We start from the raw sequence: 20358 nt of genomic DNA on the forward strand, positions 1-20358 counted from the left end.
TGCACTTTTGGATGCGGTCCCAATGAGGATTGATGGTCAGATGACCAGTGGGAGCCCAATGACAGCATCTCTTAAAATTTGGGGAACTGCTATTTTGGGCCATGAAATCTATTCACTTCATTAGCATCAGAATGACAAGGGGAACATTTTATTACTCTGTTGCAAAGTCAACTGATGCACCAGTTGAGAGATTTTTAAGCAGGAAACCCAATGCGGGGAAATTGCATGTATGAGTGCCAAGTGGCACTTTTTGGCCAATTTACCAATTTGGGAGAAGAGAACTCGTAACTGACTTTTTGCAACAGCTTTGGAGGCTGATAACTGTGATTCTCAGTCCTTTCTCTTCATTTTTGAGCTTCCCATGACTTTATCTAGGACCAAGGAGCTCATTTTCAGCATTGGAAGGTATCAGATGCGTGTTTACAGGGCTGTTTTGCTGCGTTTCATCGATACGCAGGTTTTGGCAGCCATGGAAATCTTCCCATTTTTCATCTATTTGTTCACAGATGCATTATAGGTCAAGCGCAGAAGAGAGGACGCTCGATTTATGCTGGGAAGATGCTTCATTGAGAACCTGTCATAGGTTAAGAGCTATGGAGTGCTTTCTTTCCCTCCCATGTACAATGTGGTGCTAGGAGTGATGCCCTGCATGCTACACACTGCTCTCTCTCTCTCTCCCCTAGGTGCAGTCATGTGATGCCCCACAAGAGGGCTCTTCATTTTACTGATGTACAGTTGTGTGGGTTCATGCTTTTGTGCTGAGGCAAGAGCCTTCTTGAGCAGAAACAGGGGTAGCTAGTTGCTACTCCAAAGCAGGCACCAGTGAGGGTCATAACCTCATCGTACAGGTGCAAACTCAGTGCTGTGTATGCACATAAAATTGACTGTTTTTCAGCCATATGGACACCAGAACCTTTGGGAATCGTGCCCACTGGCAAATGACAATTAGGGGACTGTTTAGGGCTGAAAACATGGCAAAAACCAGTAAATACAACGTGCTGAATTTACTATTTTTGGGCACGAATCAGAGGGTACATGCTAGTAGAAGTGAGTTCTAGGAGGGGAATTGATTTCGCGCAAGTTTTGGGGTTGTTATGCTGCCGAAATTTGGCCAAATCAGAATGGTATCTAGCTGGATACAGGTAAAGGATTCCCAGGACTCTTCTTTGTAATTTACCCTCCTAAAGAATAAAGAAATATCGTAGAGGCACCAATTTGGGGGCCTACAGGTTGTCGACGTCTGCTCAGGGCATTCTAGCTTCCGAGCCGTGTGTGTACTTAAGTGTTAATCCCCGTTGCAGGTTCCCTTTGCAAAGTGCTCTGTGTGCGTGTCTAAAGTAAAGAATTTCGGGTGAAAGCCAACGCCTACCGCCCCACGGGTCGGTTTCATAGTTCCTTTACCGGGATATGAATCACTTTTTCCTCAAGAAGTGAGCCTCGGTTGTTTTGGGTAAAGATACAGAGTACAGGAACGCGGGATTACACTATGTCCGACAAAGGGATGGGCATTATGGAAGAGGGTTCCTCTTCACAGGACAGACAGAAAATTCCGCATGTTCGCCTAGCCAAAAGGTGGTCAAATTAGGGCTGATTTTTTGCTAAGTTTTAGGGTTTTCAAGTATGAACCAAGATGAGATAGGGAGAGGTCTCACGGTGGTAGATTGGCCACTAGATATCTTGCGGGAGTGATGTGGGTCTGCCAAGTGGCATGCTGCTCGTCGATTCTCTGAGGTGATTGCTTGGATTCTTTGATGCATTGGTAAATCATCTTGAAATTTGAGCTTACCTGGTTGTGGGTAGTACAATGTTGTGGAATTATGCTCGTTTGCAGAGGCAAGAGCCTCTTGCACATGTAAAAGTCAAGGGACATGTTGCAAGATGCTATGTGGTGAAGTTCAAGAACTATCCACCTACGGATGGAAAGTGGATGGAAGAGCATGAACTGTCAGAGTCACCAAATGTATTGCAGCTTTACCTTGAAGCCTTTGGGTTACAACCTACTTATGCCCCAACCCAACGTGTACAAAGGATGGGTAATGATAGAGCTAGCACATCAAATGTACATATGAATTCAGTGTAGTAGATGGAAATGACAAAAGTATGAAGGTCTCATTAAGTCATTTGTATCTATGTGTTACGACTTTTCTTGCGGATACATGGCATGATAAGAGTGTTAATAGCACAAGATCATCAGTGGCGTGTATTTATGGTATCCAATCGAGCACGTTTGTGATTTCAAGAGGGGGGTATGTCACGGGGACGTGGCAGCTGTTAACTATGTCACGAGGGCGTGGCAACTACTAACTTTAGTTGTTGGTTTCTTTCCAATGGGTTCTATTTTATTTTTGAGACACTCTTTTTGAAGTAGCAAACGGTCGTACATTGTATGGCCAATGTGAACGGTAGTTTCACCCGCAGATGGAAAGTGGTCGGCACTGGAATTCCTATAGTGAGAGGATGTCTAGGCTCAGAGCAAGATCATGTAGGTCCCCCCGTCGCACTTAGCAAGTTGGTGGATACTAGGAAGTGAACTCAATAAAGGCCTAAAGTCAAGGTGTGACTACCAACAGAAAGTATCCGACAGTTGGGCCACATTACACTTTTGGATGCGGTCCCAATGAGGATTGATGGTCAGATGACCAGTGGGAGCCCAACGAAAGCATCTCCTAAAATTTAGGAAACTGCTATTTTGGGCCATGAAATCTATTCGCGTCAATTGCATCAGAATGACAAGGGGAACATTTTATTACTCTGCTGCAAAGTCAACTGATGCACCAGTTGAGAGGTTTTTAAGCAGGAAGCCCAATGCGGGGAAATTGCATGTATGAGTGCCAAGTGGCACTTTTTGGCCAATTTACCAAGTTTGGGAGAAGAGAACTCGTAACTCACTTTTTGGAGCAGTTTTGGAGGCTGATAACTATGATTTTCAGCAATTTCTCTCCACTTTTGAGCTTCCCATGACTTTATCTAGGACCAAGGAGCTCATTTTCAGCATTGGAAGGCATAAGATGCGTGTTTACAGGACTGTTTTGATGCGTTTTCAGCGATACGCAGGTTTTGGTAGCCATGAAAATCTTCCCATTTTTCATCTATTTGTTCACAGATGCATTACAGATGAAGAGCAGAAGAGAGGCGTTCATTTTATGCTGGGGAGATGCTTCATCGAGAACTTGTCACATAGGTTAAGAGCTATGGAGTGATTTCTTTCCCTCCCATGTACAATGTGGTGCTAGGAGTGATGCCCTGCATGCTACACACTACTCTCTCTCTCCCCTACGTGCAGTTAAGTGATGCCCCACAAGAGGGCTCTTCATTTGGCTGATGTACACCTATGTGGGTTCATGCTTTTGTGTTGAGGCAAGAGCCTCCTTGAGCAGGAACAGGGGTAGCTAGCTGCTACTCCAAAGCAGGCACCGGTGAGTGTCATAACCTCACCGTACAGGTGCAAATTCAGCGTTGTGTATGCGCAGAAAATGGACTGTTTTCCAGCGATACAGACGCTAGAACCTTTGGGAATCGTACCCCACTGGCAAAGGACAATTAGGGGACAGTTTCGGGATGAAAACAGGGCAAAAACCAATAAATATAGCGTGCTGAATTTACTATTTTTGGGCAAGAATCAGAGGGTACACGCTAGTAGAAGTGAGTTCTAGCTGGGGAATTGGTTTCGCGCAAGTTTTGGGGCTGTTATGCTGCCGAAATTTGACCAAATCAGATGGTATCTAGCTGGATACAGTTGAAGGATTCCGAGGACTCTTCTTTGTAATTTACCCTCCCTAAGAATAAAGAAATACCGAAAGGGGTGCCAATTTTGGAGGCTACACGTTGTCGACATCTTCTCGGGGCATTCTAGCTTCCGAGCTGTGTGTGTACTTAAGTGTTAATCCCCGTTGCAGGTTCCCTTTGCAAAGTGCTCTGTGTGCGTGTTTAAAGTAAAGAATTTCGGGTGAAAGCCAACGCTTATCACCCCACGCGCCGATTTCAGATCCCTTTTCCTAGGCATGACATATTGTACGTTGAGCAAGTTTCACATATGGATGAGCACAGATGTATGCATATTTCTCATGAAAAGCTGAAAAGTATGCATTCAAGGAATTCACATTCCATGTCTCTTCCTTGGCACGACATAGTTGTAGAATGAGCACAAGAAAGTATGAGCACCAAGCATGGGCATCTCCACTGTGAATTGCCACAGTTGATTGATTGAGATCAAATGAGAAAGATTCGATCTCATTGCTTGCGTGTGTGTGGTGAACGGTTTGGCACTCCGTCTATTTGTTCATCTACATTGCATGCACAGTGAGACAAAGTATTTGCCACCAATTTCTTTTGTCCCTGCACATGGACAATCTGGAAGTAAAATGTGGCAAGATGTTTTCCCACCACATCTGCTTTTTCGATAGCTGCTTCTGTGACAAGAAGTAGCGTAGACTCCCATCATCTGTGAAAATTGTAAAATCGGCTCCGAGTAGGTAATGTTTCCACTGAATAAGAGCATGGATAGCCGCCAAAATCTCTTTCTCACATATCTGTACTGTCAATTCTGGCCTTGAAAAAAATAGGCTCTCATAGGCAATGACATTGGCCTTCTTGCATTAAGACCGCATCCAGACTACGACCACAAGTATCACAATATACGTCAAACGACTTCAGCAAATCCGACAAAGTCAAAAACTGATATGTAGTCAAATTTTGTTTCAATTCCTAAAAGGTAGTCACTTATGTTGATTCCCACGAGAAATGGACTCCTTTCAATGTCGACAAATGCAAAGGGGTAAACAACCTCTGCAAATTTTTTGATGAACTGCCCAAGAAGCTTTCAACTTCATGGATATTCTCCAAGTCGGGCCAATCACGGATAGTCTCTATCTTGGCCGGATCCATCTGCACTCCTGTTTTGCTGAGACAATGTGTCCCGAACAGGTGTATCTCTGGGCTTGGCTCACACTGTAAGGTGGCCGGCTCGGTGCTGTAATTCCAAGTATTAGATCAATGGTATGATCCTTAGGGCAAGTGGGTGGTAACTTGCCTGGCAGGCCCTCTGAAAAGCAATCAACATGAGTGTAGAGAAAATCTTGGTATTCTTTTTTTCACATCAAAACATATTCGACCTTCATCCATCGTTCAATTCTCTCCCAAAAAAAAAAAGAGTAAAGAAACTGAAGTTCATCAAGTACAATCTTTGAGCCCTTCATTTGTCAAAGTCGCTTTCTCGGCCCGGTAGTCAACCACGGCGTTGTTCTTGTGGTACTCGAGTAGAACGTCACAAACTTCCAAGGAAATTACATAGAACTCCTCATGCCCTAAACACCTCTGTCATTGAAAACGAAGTTTTTCAATGCTCGGTGTAATGGCAACATCCCTTCCGGGTGCCACTCGAACTACCTCCGCCTGTCGGGCGTAATTCCCAATCGAGCCGCCAATTCAAAAGAAGTTGGTCTTGGCTCCTTCCAAAGAGCTTCTTGATCTTTTCCTTTGCCCCAAAAACGGCGAAGTTTGTACTTTCATTTATTTGATTCGGTTCGGGTCCCACACAATGTGGTACCAATTTTGCTTTTTATCTGCCTTTTCTGCCATGTCCCTCAGCTGCTTTAGAACTTTCTAGCCTTTCTTCATCCTGCTCATTCGGTGCCTTGTTAGGGAACTTCACCGAGATATGCCTAGTTTCCTCGCATTCAAAACACTTTCCCTCTTTGATATAGCTAATCCTGTCTCGACGAGTGAGCCGGGGTCGTGCATCCTTTTCTTTCGTTTTTGGGGTGCTCTTCTTCTTTCTACTTTGATTTCCTGAAGTCTGTTCAGTTCTCTGCGTCATGATCTCCTCTTAGGGATAGGCCAAACTGTCTGAGTGAATGGAAAAACCCTATTTCGCATGACTCATCAGCTCTTGAATGGAAGCTGACTTTTGTTCTCAGCAGTGATCTCGGATCTCTGTAGGAAGACCCAAAGTAAACCGCTCAATCTGCTCTTTGAACAAGATGAAGAGGTGGATAGAGAAGAGCTCCAGAATCTCTCGCAATAAGCCTCCACTGTATCCTTCTTGGTCATCCGAAGACGGTTTCAAGAAATTCGTATGTCGCATTCATACTCTCGAGTCAGCCATGAAGAAATAAAAAGCCTTATGAATTTCAGCCATTTAACTGGCTATGTCTTGTTTAATAGAAGCGTGGACCACCAAGTTCGAGCATTCCCCTTTCAGGTAAGAGGCAGCTCTCCGAATCTTAGAGTGCTCTGAGTAATGCCCTCTTGAGAAAGCTATGTCAAACTGCTGTATAAAAGTCAAAGCCTTCGAAGCATCTCTATAAATAGAAAATGTGTCAAATTTAATTGATTGTCCACCTTCCTTAAACTCTTAGACTTTCTTGCAGAAAGTCATACTGGTTGTCTTTATAAAAATTCTTCTTCTTTGCGTAAAAGCTGCTCTCGTCAGAGTCCGAAATATCCGAAGATGAGTCCTCTGTAGAATTGTCAACCACGGGGCGAGATTTAGGCTTCTTTGCTTTTTTCTTGCCCTTCTCGAAGCTTTGCTTTTTGCTTCGCTTTTTGCCTTTTTTGTCTTCTTCGCTCGAGTCAGATGAGCTAGAAGAACTGTCAGAAGGAGAAGAAAACGAAGAACTGGGTACTCCTTCAAATCAAACACACTTGTTCTGCTTTCTTGCTGATTCAAAAGTAGACTGTCATCCCAAATAACCCGAGAAGTCAATTTCCTTCTTCTGCTTTTTGTCGTGCTTTTTTGCCTTATTTTGCGCATCAAAAAGCTGAGCAATTCGTGCATCAACCACCTCTTCTAATTCTTGATCTGTGTACATCCCAAGAGTAGGAGGTTCTTGAGAGCCGGGAGAGAGAGAGAGAGACCTAAAACAATAGCAATTTTGCTAGTGCCTTTGGTTTTTTTAAATCAGACCCTCTCACTGCTCCCCTTCTCTCCCTCTCATGATCCCTCCAACCCATTTCCTCTCTCTCTCTCTCTCTCTCTCTCTCTCTCTCTCTCTCTCTCTCTCTCTCTCTCTCTCTCTCTCTCTCTCTCTCTCTCTCTCTGGCCCCCACCTCTTGCTGTACGTCCCCCCTCCTTCCCTAGCTCCGATCCTTCCCCCTCCCCCCCCCCCCTCTCTCTCTCTCTCTCTCTCTCTCTCTCTCTCTCTCTCTCTCTCTCTCTATATATATATATATATATATATATATATATATATATATATATATATATATATATATATATATATATATATATATATATGTCCTCCTATCTTGCTCTCCCCGTCCCCTCTCTCTCTCTCTGCCCCCCTCCAGTTGCCACCTCTCTCCCCACCCCCTATTCCCTTTCTCTCTCTTTACCCCCACCACACCACCCCTCGAGTCCCTCCAACCCTAGAGAGAAATGAAACGAAATGGAATAAATTGTTATATTAGCTAAAATGGAATGAAATGCTATATTAAGAAATTTCATAAGGTAAAAATGACATATGAGACCAAACTGATACAGTCTTGGTGGATATAATACAATGCATGGGTACCAAGGTTGCATCCGTACGTACGTACGGATCATATCAGTACAGTACATCCGTACCGTACCATACGGTACATACGGATATGTAGTGTACCAGTGTTTTTTTAAATAAAAATTTTGGCCCTATTTCAGGCATTGGGAGGTATTATCAAAAAACACCTTGAGTGACTGAATTTTATGCGCTTCTGGTTACTGGTAAGAACACAGTGATACACAGGTACTGTGCAGAGTGCAGTAGACCAGTGAGTGCTCCTCTCTTGCAGGTGATCAGTAAGATGCCTCGCAAACCCAACCCAACGTGGGACACACACACCCACGTGATCCGAGTAGTTACTACGCCAGGTCAGCAAGGGACGAGTACTCGTCAATGGTAGTGCAAATACTGTGGGGAAAGCAAGACAAGTACTATTACTCGTGTTCTAAAGCATCTTACAGGGATAGGTACTACAAATCATTGCGATGGCTGTGAGATTATTCCACCTCTAATAAAGGAAAACCTAATTCAAGAGCATTTCTCCTCAGCATCGAGTGCACCTTCGAGGGGGTCTTCTATTTCACAAGATGCCTTGCAGGATGCATTACTTGGGGACCTTGGTGACAATCCAAGAGATGGAGGGATGGGTTCTGGCTCTTAGACTAGTGTGCCCTCCAGTGTCGGCACTAGTAGGAAAAGAGCTCGTGTAGCAAGGCATGATGAGGAGGACATTGGGGATGAACGGTTTATAGCTCCCACCAATGCACCGAGGCAGAGAACGTTGCCTTCACGCGTAAACTCTCAGTCTTGGGTAAAAGAGAGACAAAAGATAGTAGAGATCGAGATTGCTCACACTCTTGTAGAGTGCAATATTTCATTCATATGTGCTTCGAACAGATCAATGGAAGAGGATGGTCAGATCCATTTCTCAAGTTGGCCCCACAGAGTCATGGACTGGCTTGGATTACAACAAGATGCGTACAAGTATGCTAGATGATCAGAAAGCGGTCATTGACAGTGCGATCACTCTAGTAAAAGCTGGGTGGCAGACTTTTGGGTGTTCTATCATTTCTGATGGATGGAGTGATGTACGTAGACACCACATCATCAACATTTTAGTCTCCTCTTGCCTCGGTACGTACTCTTTGAGAGTTGTGGATGCTGGAAAGGCAGGTGAGAAGATCACTGCAGAGTTCATCTACAAACATACTCGTCAGGCCATTCTTGAGGTGGGAAAGGAGAATGTGGTGCAGGTAAATTCAATCTCCCCATCTTGCTACTTGCATCTCTTCTCCTTGTGTTTTTTTGTTCTACCTCTACTATTTCAATGTACATTGTTTTGCTACTTGTAGGTTGTGTTACCGATAATGCTAGCAATTGCAAGGCCATGGGTGATATGGTAGAGAGGGATTTCCCCCGCATTGTGTGGACTCCATGTGCTTCCCATTGCCTAGACTTACTCATGGAGGACATAGGAAAATTGCCATGGTTTCAGCCTATTGTGTCTGAGGCAACGAAAGAAGCACCAAGCTCTAGCGATTTTCAGGAGCCACAACACATTGGATATGGTGCAGCCCTCGAAGACCACGTTTGCATACATGTACCTTGTTCTTCAGAGATTGTACAGGTTGAGGGACCCACTTTAGCTGACTGTTGTGGATCCAAAGTGGCGCCTAATGCGCCATGCAGGACAGAAGCCTACCAAGGCCATTAAGAGGAAGGTTCTAGATGAAGCCTTTTGGACAGAGGTGCATAGCTTTGCCGTGGCTCTTCAACCACTCTTTGTTCTCTTGCGCATGACAGATATGGAGGGATCTACCCTTGGTCTAGTATTTCACCTTTTCATGCAGATGAGAGGACACGTTGAGATGTGCATGACACTACCTCTAGAGCGGTAAGTACTAAGAATCATTGATTCATTAGGTTGCTTACCTTGCATTTTTTGAAATAGAATGTTAGGCAATCTGCCAATCTCAGATTCAATGATTGTTCTTTTTGAACTTGCAGACGGAACGACATTCTGGCTATTGTAGATAGTCGATGGCAGTATATGCGTCGTCCCATTCATGGGATGGTGGCTATACTCCATCCCTTCTACAAGAAGCCCGAGATTTTTGGAAACATGGCCTTGTTGACCCTTCGTTTGGAGTACCTCAATCTCATGTTCAGTAAGAATGAGCAGTTGATCATAGATGGTGAGATATCAAGCTTCATGAACAACTTGGGTCCTACTTTCTGAGGAGTGTTGCAGTGAGACCCGAGGCTACCAAGCTTCCCCTAAGTTGGTGGTAGAACTATGGAAGTTCAGGTCTTCCACAAATTTGCAAGCTAGTTCTATGTATTCTCTCTTAGGTACTCAAGTTGTAACATGTTTGTGAGTTGTGCCTAAAATGTTGACCTTGTGCACTTTTGTCCTCTAAAGATTTGCACCTCGATTACATTACTACATTGCCATCAGGATTGTTCAGCCAGTGCTTGTGAGCGCAATTGGAATGCATATTCCTTGGTGCACACGAAGATCAGGAACAAATTGAGCACGACCCAGATAGAGAAGTTGGTGTACTGTCGAGCGTACATGAGGCTAGTGCGCTCTTTCCATGCTTTGGAAAATCCCAAGAAGGTTTGAACTTTGTTCCATGCTTCAATCTGCTAAAGGCTCGTACATAGACTAGGTTGAATTACTTGAAGTATCTTTAATCTTTATGGATTTTTATCAATGTTGGTGCAGGTGGATCCTACGGAGGTGAAGATGGTTCCAGACCCTACAGTAGAGGAGATAGATACTCGTATCAGAGACGAGCAGAAGGAGATACTGCGAGAGCTTCACAAAGAGTTGGAGAGTGTGGATAGGTGAGTCACTAGGTCACGCGCTCGGGCCTTGAGCATCCCTCTCCAGCATAAGGCTACAGATCCTGACATCGCACGGCGAGAGAGTATTCGGATTGGGAAGCTTCCAATACGCAGACCTCGGGTTTGAGTGAACCCAGCTGTTCGTCTCCTCCAGGCTTCAGAGCAGAGTGATCCACATGAGGATGATGTAGACACACCAGGGGACCCAGGATTTACAGGGCCAAAGTATGATGATGAGGGCAATGTCCTCACAGAGGCAGAGATGTCATCCTCATCATCTTCATCGTCCTCTGATGATGATGATGGCTTTTGAGTGTGCGGTTTTTAGTGCTTACTAGTTATTGGAGTCAGGACTTCAGACTTCAGACTTGGATTTATTATTTTCATGATTCACTATGTATTTATTTTGATGCTCTTAGTTTTGTGACCATGGTAGCAAACATCTGGTACTATTTGTTTGTAGACATTGATCAATGGTTAGCTAATCTCAGCTTTGCGTTTTCATTGTTCGGTTATAGTCGTGGACTCCAGTTTTTGGCATTTGTAACGGTGTACTGTTGATTTGCTAGTCTTTATTTGAAGTCTTGGTGAATGCATAAGTAAATGTATGAAGTTCTCCCTGTTTTAGGCTTTGTAAAAAAAAGTACGAATTTTTACGTACCTAAAAACTCAATCCATTCTGTACTACGTACCTTACATATCGAATATGTACCGAGCACTACGTACCTAACTACCTTGTTAGCTGTCGTAAATCCCGTTGGCGTCTGTACAGCCTGCCACGTGGCGTTTTCCGCATGCTGTGCCGCAATTTCTGGGCAGCCAGCCACATCAGCAATTCAGCGCAATTTTTGGGGTTGTTACCAGCAAATGCCATTTTCTAGGACTGCCCATGCGGGGACTGTCCATGCCTAGGGGTAATGTGTGTGTACAAAGGCCACGTCACCAGTTTGTGACATCCGTCGCGATGAATTTGTAAAACGCCGAGGCTGATCTGCAAACCAAAAACCCTAAGACTGAAAACTGTTCTGCTACGAGGAATCTACTAATGCTAGGGCTGTTCTGTGGTCTTGCTGTCGCTAGGCTGCTGCAATGCAAAAACGCTGGGCTGATCTTGGTCTTGGTACAAAAATGTTAGGTCTGATGGGAGGTTCCGGTTGAGAAGTTGCCTGTTGAACCGAAGTTCCTACTGCCTCTTCTGCCAGAAAGTGCTAACGCTAGGTTTACTTGTATACTACACTTGCTAATTTTCCCTTCCTAGTTCCCAACAAAAGTCACTTAAAAGTAATAAGTGAAAACTGGCTAAAATAGGGAAAATAGGTCTATGCACTGTAAAAATGCTCCTAATGGGTTTTGATTGAGATCTGATCATCATGTTGTGTGCAACCAGAGGATATGCATCTACTCTAAGTGCCTGGACATGCACGGTCTATGAACAGACTCACAAAAGTGCCAGATCACTTCTTAAGCTAGGCTAACTGAATTGAACCCATGTCATGAAGTATCTTGTCCACGTACACATAGGGTTAGATATGCACGTGACAAGCACAATCTCATTTTGAACTTGCTTCTTGCGCTCTTCCTTATCTACCTTCTAATCACATCATATGGTTGCTCTTGAACTCTAGACTCTTCCTTTGTTTGCAGCCAATGATGGAGTTCCATCTTGGCCTCATGATCATAATCTTTGGATTTATTATCATCAAAGTTATCTAATCTACCAATCCATAATGTCTAATGACTTCCACCATCTGAGATTTTAACCTCAACTAAGGTGACTATTCCAAGTACTTGTCCCTTACTTCTTCTAAAATTTCATCATCTACTACTAATGTTGGTTCCTCTAGATCCTTTGTAAAATTGGTCAAAATTGCAAGCATTCGATCTCTATTTCTAATTTGACACTTTCCGCATAGCTCCTACGGTCTGGTTGCTTTTCTCCAACTCCTTGTGTCACGTGCATATGTAACCCTATATGCACATAGACAAGCTGTAACTCCTATTTCTAGGATCTAGGATAGACTAGGACGTATTTTGGCACCTTTGTGAGCGTGTACGTAGGACCTGCATGTCCAGACACTTTAATGTAGCTACATACCCTCTGAATCCACATGAGCACAAGTAGTGTCTGCTAGGTGTAGGCAATCGGTAGTGTTCCCATACATTTGCATTAATACCAAGCCTATTGAATTAGTTGTATACGAAGCAACTCTAATAATGGGTTTTAACTTATTAATAAGTGACATTTAGCCCATCATTTAGAGTGGCACGTATTTTAGTGGCATGCATATCCCAACTTAAATTCCATATATAAATGACTCTAGAGGTACTTCTCAAGCATAAGTTAGTACCCGCAATACCCTAGAGACAACCAAACCCTCAACACCACAACCTTGGCGTTTTTCCAACAACAAGACCAATGTTTTTAGCATTAGCATTTTTGCATGAGCAATCAGCCCCAACATTTTTTAGCCCAAGTGCTAGATCAGCCTAGTGCCAACAGTTTTAAGCCCTATCCGTCATATACACCAGCGTTTTTACTTTTTAGTCCATTTTCATTGCGGTCATCAGCACCATCGAGATCAGCGATAGCAGATCAGCCCAAATCCTAGTCATGTTTGTAGATCCAAGTCAAGTACACTAGAATTTTGCATTTTCAATCCTTAGCCTTGCATATGTAAGCATCACTAGCAAGAACCCATCAACATCTCAACATCTAGGACCATGGTATCAGCGTTTGTACAATCTAAAGCAAAAACCTCTCTAGCAATAGAGAGGGGGGGCCCTTTGAGGGGTTTTGGGATTTCATATGTTGTTAGTCTCCTTTTCCTCTCTCTTTTTCACTCGCAGAATCTTCTCTCTCTCTCTCTCTCTTTGTGTGTATTTCATGAAGTGAAACCTTTACGCACTCAGCACTCATCCTAAGCTAAATAACCATAGTCACTTTTGTTGCACATTCTTGGGGGGTGCATGTTAAAGTTATGGCATTTCAAATGAATTGCCCAATGTGATCCCAATATTTGTTTTGGATTTTAGGTAATCATTTCGCTTATTGTCTGGGTAGGGCAATTTAGTAAGGTGGGTATATATGCAACACATTGCCCCCATTGCATCATGCATCAGTTATTCATTGCCAAGGTTGGTTGATTCAAGTCTCTCTCTCTCTCTCTCTCTCTCTCTCTCTCTCTCTCTCTCTCTCTCCACATCAAATGGCAACTCTCTTCATATCTCAGATTTTCAAGCACCATGGATTACCCACATCCATCGTGTCAGATAGAGATCCTAGAATGACCAGTAATTTCTGGAAAGGTCTCTTTGAAAATCTAGGAACAAGATTGAATTTCTCTTCGGCCTATCACCCACAAACGGATGGCCAAAGTGAGATAGCCAATCTTACGATACTTGATCTACTCAAGACTTATGTTACCGAAGTAGATCAACGCTCACAATGGGAAAAGTACTTACCTCTTGTAGAGTATGCCTACAATAATACTGTACATACTTCTACGGGAAAAGCACCTTTTGAGATCATTGAGGGAAGACCTAAAAGTCCCTTGCTACTCAAAGTACATGGGAAGATCTTCGCCGCCGATGAGTATAGCCATGACCTACAAGAATCTTTTCAAAAGATTAGGGAGGCTATATCCATCTCTGAACAAAGGCAAAAAGCTGCTGCCGATAAGCACAGAAGAGCCTTAATGTTCAAAGAAAATGATTGGGTCTTACTCAAGTTTCCTAAGGCTTGATTAAGGCAAACGATGGGCAAAAATCCTACAGGCCATCAAAAGTATTATGCTAAACTAGCAAAAAGATACTATGGTCCTTTACAAATCTTGAAGCCTATCAATGAGATGGATTATCAACTCAAGTTGCCCAACCATTGGATTATACACAATGCCTTTCATGTAAGCTTACTTAAGCCCTACAAAGGAGAGCCACCAACTGAACCAATTATTGAAGACCCTCCCGAAGTCGAAGACCAAGAAGAGGTGCTACAACCCGAAGCTGTCCTTCGGCATGAAGACAAGGTACTACGACATGTTAAGATAATCCGACGGTATCTTATTAAGTTCAAAAATTATCCTTTTGAAGATGCTAAATGGATGCAAGGAGTACAACTTAAGGATAGTATAAACCTTGTCAATGCTTACAATGCTGCATTAGAGTAAGCAAATGTACAAATTTCTTTTAAATGACTCATGTTTTTGTCTTATATGACTAGTCCTCTTTTTAATTGTGCACAAATTTAACTAGTATGCATGCTTAGAATCATGTTTGTGATGACGACGTCTCTCAAACACCAAGTAGAATTTGCCACTCTACTTTGGGAGAATGAAATGGACTAAAGAGCAAACATGCTTGCGGCAGCTATGTCTCCCAAGCACCAAATGGATTAGTCATCCATCTTGGAAAGATGTCGTAGGGTAAAAAGGGATCCTTTACCTGCTGAGTACGATTGACTAATGACTAAGACTTTATCTCTTCTACCTCATAGTCGAGGACGACTATGATTTCAAGAGAGAGGTAATGTCATAAAATCTAATATCTAACCAACCCAAATGATTTTCTCATATTAAATTGATCACTTAATGTGGGAGAATAAACGGGAACAAGTGTTAAGATATAGATATGTGCTTATAGATCTATCTCAACACGGGGCCAATGGTAAAGGGGCCCAAAAGGGAAATGGTCTATCAAAGAGCAAGGCTAACCAATGGAGCATAAGACCTTAGGGTTAGATTCATTGAAGACCTCCAATAAATGTGTGAAAAAGTCCTTTGACCTTAGGTAAGCTAGGGCTTGAGGTGGGATCCCGGCCCAAGCTCGAGGTGCTTGTCTTGCTTGAGGTGCTTGTCGTGCTTGAGGTGTTTGTCATGCTTGAGGTACTTGATTAAGATGCTTGAGGTGCTTGACTGGCTCCATGCTTGAGGTGCTTGACCTGCTGCATGATTAAGGTACTTGAGGTGCCTTGAGAAGCTTGCCTGAGATGCTTGTGGGAACACCCCCTAGTTCAAGTGCTTTGTCATGCTTGGTGAGTAAGGTTCTTGGTCACCTAAATTCAAAAGCATTCCTACAAGAGGGGGGGCGAGACCTTTTCCTAGGGGCTAGAGAGAGAACACCCACTCACACACACAAGGGAAGCCCCAACTTGAAGAGGCAGCAAGGACACATGTCAGGTCCCTACCCATGTTACCTTCATGTGTTGCTTGAAGCCTATTGGCTAGGCTTCAAAGGGGTCCAATGATAAATTACTTGAATTATCTAATTGATTTTGCATTTATCAAGTCCTCTCTCTCAAAGGGGAAAGGGGGACACTTGTCCCAAGGCTACCCATGTTGCTTGTAATGGCTCCTGCTTGTGATTGGCTAGGCCTGGAGGGGTCCAATGAGCTTCAAGCATGAGCTACAAGGGGGGGTCGACCCAAGCTAGCTAGGGGCTTGCTTGAGGGGTATACTCACCCAAACACACTCACAAGCACTCTCATTGTGTGCTATGCAAAGTGCAAGAGCTCCCTCTCCAAGCAAGTAGAGGTTGAGAGCCTACACCAACACTCTTGGCTATGGAGTGCAAATCCAACCAAGAGCCATGCTTCAATGATTGAGCTTGTCATCTCCTTCTTCTTCATTACTATGCTATTATGTATGCTAGCAACAAGAGTATGATAAGTGAGGAACTAGTTCTTTCTCCTATGAAATGTTTCTTCTTCCTCTTCCCTACCCTCATTCCCTGCTAGCTCTCTCCACCTTCGAAGGTGTTTGAGGTCTTGGGACTGAGGCTTGGGACAATTAAAGATTTCTTCAAGTTCATGTTATGCTATGATTGTGATGCATGAAGCTTTCCATCTTCATTGCATCACCTAGGTCACAAGGAACACAAAGAATGTATTGTAACAAGTCTCTCTTAATGGGAGAAATCATAATACAAATGCCTATTGGAGGGGGGACCGGCTCCACATAAATCCAGTCCTCAACTGTTGTCATGTTCTCTAAATTCTCTCTCTTGCAAAAGTATTGTTCATGCCAAGTTGACTAATTGCTATGATTATGTTGCTATCTTCAATTATGTCTACCCGCTATGCTCACAAAGTTATTTCTCGAAAGTATTCTCATTAATTTCCGCTATTCTCATGTTGAATAGGCTAATTCCATTACATATCCATATGCGGAACTAGAAAAGAATAGGCTTGAAATGTGCAAGAAAATGATTCAAAAAGCCCAAGCTTTACTAGAACCGCCAGCTGGAAAACCTGAGGGAGTCATCCATGTCCCACCTACACCAATAATCCAGATTCTAGTCACCAGCACGAACCAAAGCTCAAGGACACAACATTAGAACCAAGGATAGTGTTCAATACCACGGATAACTCTTCCAAGGGATTTCACATAACTATACTTGACAGCTAGAAAGAAATAGATAGTCTTGACGAATTGTGGAAACAAGTCAGAGAGGCGAATGAAGCAAGTGGGCTAAGTAGACGAGTAAACCAAAGTGGTGATGGAAGAGGGGAATCTCGTCCACCAATAGAGGAATTTGAGACTGGATCTCAAATGAATCTAGAAGTGGAATCGTATTGGAGACAAAGGATCTGTACAGTCTATGGACAATCAACCCCATTCATTAAGAGCACTACCATCCTATACGGGATAGCACGAGGCCAAGTCAGAGGTTGTTGCAGTCCCATCACAGAGACTATCTCCCAACAAGGTCATAGATTGTAATGGCTATTGCCCGCACAGGAGCAATAGGCATTACGGGAATGATTACCAGCGACTACATTATATGAACATCAACACATAGAATGACGATAGAAGACAGTACACAGTACACAGGCACAGAACACCACTTGCTTCATTCATGTGTGATCCAGACACAAAGTTACAACAGTAGATGCCATGAATATCATAGAGATTGGTTGAGTTACATCACAAAACAGGTATGCCCCTCCATATACAACCGCTGCTCGAGCGCAGATCGGGAACGATGTACACACTCCTGTCCCATGATATCCTGTGAAGAACTGCTGCCACGGCCACTGCATACCGCATGACTCCTGATCCGCAGTGTCCAGACCTCCGCAGGACCGCATGTGCGGCTAATTCCATAACACCTGGCACGCACGGTGGATTGCGCGAACCCACACTCAGCCCCTCCGTTTGGAAGGTTCCGGTTGTTGGTCTTCGACTTGTTCTGGTGAAGAGGAAATATCAATGTATCCAAAGCCTCTAAATCTGCAGTATGTGCCCGATAGACCTCATCCAACAGATGTGGGTCTATCTCAATATGTTCCGGCCATGGAGCCCGAGGAATAAACTGCGTTGGCAAAGAGATGGATTGCGGCGCCTGTGGCAAAGGAGCAAGAGGTGTATGTAAAGGATAATAGCAAGAAAGGTATCTATTAAGAGCATACTAAAATGGAGGGCAAGGTGGTAGACTGAGAGAGAAAGAATGAGCCAAGGTCTCCACCCAAAAACAGACCCTATGCCGCTCCTTACGAAATTGACGAATCATTTTCTGCAAACAAGATACATGAGCCTGGGCTTTAGCACAATCCTCTGTAGCTTGCGCCCAATCAACAACATCAAAACCCTAGGGAACAACACTCTTACCTCTGTCAGTGTTGGATGACTCAAGTTGCTACACCACAATCTGCTGAGTGGGTGGCTGTGCTCTCACCTCAGCCGATAAACGTGTGCTCCAACTTTGTAGTTGATTGTCCAAAAAAACGCAGAGATCCTCTTGCATCTCCATTGCCAATGCATCCAAATCATTCATATTGATCATTACATCACCAGGGTGCGAGGCTAAGTATGAGGCAAGGCTCTGCTGCGTTCTCAACTGAAGTAGTTCCTATTGAATAGAAGCCACAAACGCGGCATTAGCCCCTCGTAGCCTTTGTATTTTTGCATCCTGCTGGCGGGTTGTTGCAGTCAGCTCTTCATTGTGATTGGACAACTCGGCAATGCGAGTCTACGAGGCCGCTACCTGCGCTTCCAGCTCATTTGCTCTTCCCTCTGTAGCGGGGGCTGGCCAGGCCGCACGAATCGACTCTAAAAGTCTGCTAAAAAAAGTGCCGCATGCCTGTATTTGGTTAGTCGGGGTTGCTGTCATAGCCTCCCAAGGTAGCGTTGTAGGAAGAGTACCTCCCGTCAGGTAGCCGCATTGGTAGTTCCAGAAGTTTCCAGTTGCGAAGGAACATCCGCAGTTGGAGAGCCCGTCCTCAGCGGAGTAGCACTTGCCACTCTCTCCAGCATTCGGCAGCACCAGCATGCCACCGCAGAATCCTCCGGTAGAAGAGATGCATTCGCCGGAGGTGGTGTAGAAAATTGTTGTTCCTCCGTGCCGCGCTTGCGGTTTGCTGATCCTACACCTGCAGTTGCCATCTCTGGGACTCCAGAGGATACCACTGCCATCGAAGGACCCGGCAAATCCCTAGTGCCAACATTCTGCTGCTGTGGTTCCCCCCCAACAGGAACTGCCAAAATTTGCGGTTGTGACAGAGGAGCAACAGTCCCTTGAACCACCAATCTATCATCTGGCATAGAGGACGCAGGGCGAGAAGAAAAACTTCCCTTAGTGGAAAAATCAGTGTAAGCAGTTGGCCAACTTTTGTATTGGTTGGGGTATTTCGCCCCAACTATGCCATCACTCTTTGGCATTCTTCCAGAAGTCTTTCTCTGACAACAGCTGCCCAAGCCACTGGCCCAAAGTTGGCCGAATGCAAAACATTTCTGGCTCAGGTCGAGATGGTATAGGTTTTGGCCTGTAGCCAAATCACCTCAAGAAACCATCGATACGCATCCCTGGTTGCTACATCTGACAACCCTGAAAGTTTATATTCACCTTTTACTTTCAAGCCAAACTCCTGCTCGACATCTGCAGCAGGAATCACATGAGACGCGGGCACCACGCCATCGTTGGGCAAACAGCAACACCTGGAGATCCTTTCTGTTGTCAACTGAATCTGTTGATTATTCAGCACCACAATATCTCCAACAGCTAGTTGCTCAATCAAACCTGCTGCCTGCGGGGGTGAATAGGTATCCCTTGCCAGTCCAAGTTGGCAAAAACGCGTAGCCGCAAGTCTTGCAGCCAGGCGTCCACTCGTCGATGAGTGAGCTACTGTACGGGAGTGAAGGGGATACATTGCAGGAGAGAAGCCATCATGGCGACGATGAGATGAAGGAGCAGATAATATAGCACTAAGGACGCGTGATACACAAAACAAAAGAAGCACAATAAGGATCGTCTGCATGTAGTAACCCTCTCACAATGAGTTCCCAAAATAGGGCAATCCACCATGTCGCAACCATCATAGCTCCCTTCCCGCTTTCCAAGATTGCATGCAAAAGAATCCCCAATCATGATTAGGGCAGCTTCCGGCTCTTGTACTACAGCAAAGGGGCACTGAATCGAGGTAGGTGAAACATAATGGCGCAGTCTGAAACCATTGACTGGAACAGAAATAACCTCCCCCCGCAAATCCGCCAAATAAAAAGAGATGGGTCTGCATGCTTGAAAAATACAGAATGGTCCTGACCACCGTAATTTAAGCTTCCCCGGCATCTTCTCGAGACGGGAATTAAAGACAAGGACCAGCTATCCCCAAACAAATTGCCGTGCTTTCGGGAGATCCAACCATTTTTTCTGCCGAGACTGCAGATCCTGCAGCACCGCAAAGCTATTTAACGGCTCTTCGTCCAGTTCCTGCAAAACATCCAAACGATAAATCACAGAATCCTCCGGAAGAAGCCGATCCGCAATCAGCATTCGCAGGCTTGGAATCACATGCTCCACCGGGGTGATTGCCTCCATACCAAATGCCAACTTAAAAGGAGTCAATCCTGTTGCCACTTTATAAGCTGTCCGATAGGCCCATAATGCGGAAGGAAGTTTCACATCTGAATCGGAAGGAAGTTTGTTAAATGGGTCGATGCATATTCACTAACTTTGTTAAAATCTGAATCAATTGCTTATTAGTTGATTCTGCTTGCCCATTCGCCTGAGGATAATATGGAGAAGATTTCCTGTGCAA

This window comes from Adiantum capillus-veneris, chromosome 8 (assembly GCF_014529385.1).
Source record: "Adiantum capillus-veneris isolate H3 chromosome 8, ASM1452938v2, whole genome shotgun sequence".
Lineage (NCBI taxonomy): Eukaryota > Viridiplantae > Streptophyta > Polypodiopsida > Polypodiales > Pteridaceae > Adiantum > Adiantum capillus-veneris.